This window comes from Vanessa atalanta, unplaced genomic scaffold, assembly GCF_905147765.1.
Source record: "Vanessa atalanta unplaced genomic scaffold, ilVanAtal1.2, whole genome shotgun sequence".
Lineage (NCBI taxonomy): Eukaryota > Metazoa > Arthropoda > Insecta > Lepidoptera > Nymphalidae > Vanessa > Vanessa atalanta.
In genome coordinates, this window is record NW_025920006.1 from 5,001 (window position 1) to 10,000 (window position 5,000).

General features: G+C 42.2%; 3 non-coding genes across 3 annotated transcripts in view; all 3 read right to left on the minus strand.

The window, feature by feature from the left end:
• Positions 1–42, minus strand: part of LOC125076645 — a 3,997-nt gene extending 3,955 nt beyond the window's left edge. The window contains exon 1 of the ribosomal RNA XR_007120574.1: positions 1–42. This exon is cut by the window's left edge and continues 3,955 nt beyond it. This is a non-coding gene — a ribosomal RNA (large subunit ribosomal RNA).
• Positions 43–792: 750 nt separating this feature from the next.
• Positions 793–949, minus strand: LOC125076643. The gene has a single exon (XR_007120572.1). It is a non-coding gene; the product is annotated as a 5.8S ribosomal RNA (ribosomal RNA).
• Positions 950–1,406: 457 nt separating this feature from the next.
• On the minus strand, positions 1,407–3,309 carry LOC125076650. Its single transcript, XR_007120578.1, has one exon. It is a non-coding gene; the product is annotated as a small subunit ribosomal RNA (ribosomal RNA).
• Between the last annotated feature and the right edge of the window lie 1,691 nt (positions 3,310–5,000).

A 5,000-nucleotide genomic window follows, 5' to 3' on the forward strand; every position in this document is an offset into this window, starting at 1 on the left:
TATGCTTAAATTCGGCGGGTGATCCTCCCTGATCTGAGGCCAACGATAAAAAAAACGAGGCAGACGCGATATCCGTCAACGCGACGGCGCCGCTTTCGTCGAGACGAGAGAGAATTTTCATTCCGATCGTTCCGACGTCGGCGTCGACGCGCTCTTCGGACGTCGAGTCCGCCTACTCGATATATATACAATATATATATATATATATACGAATGTTTCGATGTCATCACGTTCAACGATGCGAGCGCGCTTTATTTACACATCATATAAACACGTTCGTCTCGTATACGTCGTAACGATCGCGGAGCTTTTGTATTCGAAATTTTGACATTAGAGTATGAACAAAAGAAACGCACGTACTCGATAATCACGAGACGAAGAGATCACCTAAACTCCGATTACCCTCTTTGATCGAGAACAACTCAATGAAACGATCGAAAGGTCGGAGATGGGCGCTCCTCGTCTGGCGACGAGCGACGCTCTCAGTCTCTCTGACGTCGCATAACGAAACTCCGTGACGTAAACGTACACACGAACGCGTATATAAAAATATAAATAATATATACACACACACGCATGTAAACGTAAACATACATACACATCGTATTTGTTATATTTGAACGGACCGAGAACGAGATTTATATTAAGTATATTTAAACACGTAATATAACACATCGAACGCGGATACCGTCATATGTTCGAGAAACGTCAGTCAGTCTATTGAGTCGGTTACGAAATAATAGACATTACGACATTAAACATTGAACAGTGTGGTTTATATTTTTATACAGCCGGCCCTCAGACAGGAGTGGTCCTGGATGTTTCTCCACGGACCGCAATGTGCGTTCGAAATGTCGATGTTCAAATGTGTCCTGCAGTTCACACTATGACGCGCAGTTAACTGCGTTCTTCATCGACCCGCGAGCCAAGTGATCCACCGTCCAGGGTAATGGTTTTTAATTTGTTTTATTTTTATAATTTCTACGATCACTCGAACGATTCTATACGCCAGTGATATGAGTTTATTTTTTTTTTTTTTTTTTTTTTTTTTTCGTTTTTTTCTCTTATTTTTAGTATACAGAGAAAAATTCAAAAAATTAAAAAAAAAAAAAAAAAAAGTTAAAAAAAAAATAAAGTACAAAAAAAAAAAAAAGAAATATACATTTTATTTGAAGATGACGATGTGCGTTAACACATCGTACTTTCCTCGAAATCGATATCGAAAAATATCAGAATAGGACGCGTTACACGACTCTGGACTCTGACTCGGACACACTGCTGTGTGAGAGAGAGAGAGTGAGAATCGCGTCCTCGCATCGAAACGACACATTCCGAACGTCGATATTTGTGTTTTAGAATTTTATTATCGTTCATTATCGCACTCTTTCGAGATTGATAATTTACGTTAATGATCCTTCCGCAGGTTCCCCTACGGAAACCTTGTTACGACTTTTACTTCCTCTAAATGATCAAGTTTGGTCAACTTCCCAGCAACGCCGACGGCCGTGAAGCCACCGCGTGTCGGTCCGAAGACCTCACTAAATCATTCAATCGGTAGTAGCGACGGGCGGTGTGTACAAAGGGCAGGGACGTAATCAACGCGAGCTTATGACTCGCGCTTACTAGGAATTCCTCGTTTATGGGGGATAATTGCAAACCCCAATCCCCAGCACGAAGGAGTTTCAACGGGTTGCCCGGGCCTCTAGGCCAGGGAGAACATGCTGATTCCTTCAGTGTAGCGCGCGTGCGGCCCAGGACATCTAAGGGCATCACAGACCTGTTATTGCTCAATCTCGTGCGGCTCGAAGCCGCCGGTCCCTCTAAGAAGAATTTTAATACGCCGCCAGTGAGTTGCTAGACCGAAATCGAGCACACCTAAATGACGACGCCTATTTAGCAGGCTAGAGTCTCGTTCGTTACCGGAATTAACCAGACAAATCGCTCCACCAACTAAGAACGGCCATGCACCACCACCCACCGAATCAAGAAAGAGCTATTAATCTGTCAATCCTTCCGGTGTCCGGGCCTGGTGAGATTTCCCGTGTTGAGTCAAATTAAGCCGCAGGCTCCACTCCTGGTGGTGCCCTTCCGTCAATTCCTTTAAGTTTCAGCTTTGCAACCATACTCCCCCCCGAGTCCAAAATCTTTGGTTTCCCGGAAGCTGCCCGCCGAGCCATTGTAGTAACGTCGGCGGATCGCTAGATGACATATTTACGGTTAGAACTAGGGCGGTATCTAATCGCCTTCGAACCTCTAACTTTCGTTCTTGATTGATGAAAACACCTTTGGCAAATGCTTTCGCTGATGTTCGTCTTGCGACGATCCAAGAATTTCACCTCTAACGTCGCAATACGAATGCCCCCAGTTATCCCTATTAATCATTACCTCGGAGTTCTGAAAACCAACAAAATAGAACCGAGATCATATTCTATTATTCCATGCACGAAATATTCAAGCGGCATTTTGAGCCCGCTTTGAGCACTCTAATTTGTTCAAAGTAAAATTGTCGGCCCATCTCGACACTCACTGAAGAGCACCGCGATAGGATTTTGATATTGAACCGGCGTTTTACCGCCGGCTCACCGACGATATGCTCCGCAGACGTGTCAGTATCACCGCGGATGCGGTGCACCGACAGCGCGGCGCACAAATGCAACTACGAGCTTTTTAACCGCAACAATTTTAGTATACGCTATTGGAGCTGGAATTACCGCGGCTGCTGGCACCAGACTTGCCCTCCAATTGTTCCTCGTTAAAATATTTAAAGTGTACTCATTCCGATTACGAGGCCTCGAAAGAGTCCCGTATCGTTATTTTTCGTCACTACCTCCCCGTGCCGGGAGTGGGTAATTTGCGCGCCTGCTGCCTTCCTTGGATGTGGTAGCCGTTTCTCAGGCTCCCTCTCCGGAATCGAACCCTGATTCCCCGTTACCCGTGACAACCATGGTAGTCGCAGAAACTACCATCGAAAGTTGATAAGGCAGACATTTGAAAGATGCGTCGCCGGTACTGGACCATGCGATCGGCAAAAGTTATCCAGATTCATCAAAATTAACGACTTCGGACGAGACGCCCTCCGTCGATTGGTTTTGATCTAATAAAAGCACTCATCCCATCACTGGTCAGAGTTCTGATTGCATGTATTAGCTCTAGAATTACCACAGTTATCCAAGTAACTGAGTAAGATCTAAGGAACCAAAACTGATATATTGAGCCATTCGCGGTATCGCCTTAATACGGCTTGCACTGAGACATGCATGGCTTAATCTTTGAGACAAGCATATAACTACTGGCAGGATCAACCAGGGAGCTAACCGAGACTTGTTGAAGTCGTCAATTACTCTTCTCGTTTCATATTCGCATATAAAATACACACAAACTTATGCATGCATGTACAATATACGCACAGTATGAAACGAGCGTCTCACCGTATCGTCGATCGCGTTAGACGCGATAGATTTTAACGGTTGACTCTTATAAAAATTTATATGAGACACAAACGCGCTTTAAGCACGCGCGCGCGCGTGCGCTATAATATATAACGCGACGACAGCGGCGGCGGCGGCGGCGGCGGAGGCGTCTTCACATAATGACACATAACGGTCACGAATTCGAACGTTCTAAACGAGATCGAGTTTTTTTTTCAAAATAACACTTCGCACACGACGTGTACGTATGTATTGTTCAACGATTATTATCGTAAAACATTGGGATCGACGCCCGGTGTTTGAGTGATCGTACCGATACTCGGGTTGTGTATTTTTTGTACATGATAAATGTAAAAATTAACAAAAAGAATTTTAGAAACGACCGTTCATATATAATATAAAAATTATACACACTATACGAATACACTGAATCTTTTAAGAACTCCGTCTCTAACGTTTTCTCATATCGTCGCGACGTCGCAGATCGACTACAATGAATCAACATTTATTCCATGAGGATAGATTGTAGCGAGAGCGACGACGACGACGATAAGAGGAAGAGCGCATGAGGCAGAGAGATCTACGTGCGTCCGTCGGTCGGCACAGTTTTACAGAACGAATAAGAATCTTTTTATCATTTTCACGTGTGTCAGTGAATATCCCCCAGCGGTCGAGACGAATCGTACGTACATACTTGTTGTTACACTACGTAAAGTATAATATAACGCGATACGACGAATCGAGAGACACGCCAGAAGACACGCAACAAAGACGACAAATGAAAACGATAATAACATTTTTTTCGTTATACAAGAGTACTGATCCGGTCACTTCGCGTCTAACATCAATTTTTGAATGTTCGACGTTCGAACCGTCACTACTCCATATATATGCCTGACGATGAGTATGACATTCGGCTCGTTCGAACGGAATGTATTTTTTTTTTTATTATTATTATTATTTTATTATGTTTCTCATATTCGATCTGATATCATAAGACGACGAACCCCAGAACACGCAGCCCTATCCGCCCCCCCCCCCCCCCCTCCCCAACCCCCTCCCCCCCAACTGACACCCCAAACCCTCCAAAATCTCCAAAACTTCGATTATTTTGTTCTATATTTTTATAGATAGTATATGATTATATGATATTATGCAACGTCAATGCAACAACAACGACAACAACAACAACAACAACAACAACAACAAAGAAAGTTGTATCTTCGTTTATTTAAATTTCACCGGTATTCGTTTATCGAAAAAAAAAAAATTTATAATTAAAATTATTATATTTTATAATTAAAATAATAATTATGACGATGACGAATAAATATAATAATAATAATAATAAAGAACATGACGCGATTTACGAATGCGTAAATAATGTTAATAATATAATTTTTAAGTTTCATATCAGTCTTGATACCTTAAAATATGTATAATGAAGTAATAAATAAATATAAATTATCTTTAAAAAAATATCCTGACATAAATGTATTGAATCTCTATAAAAAAATTAAAAAATAATCTAACGAACGCAACGAGCTCTACTCCTACTCTACGAACGTTTTC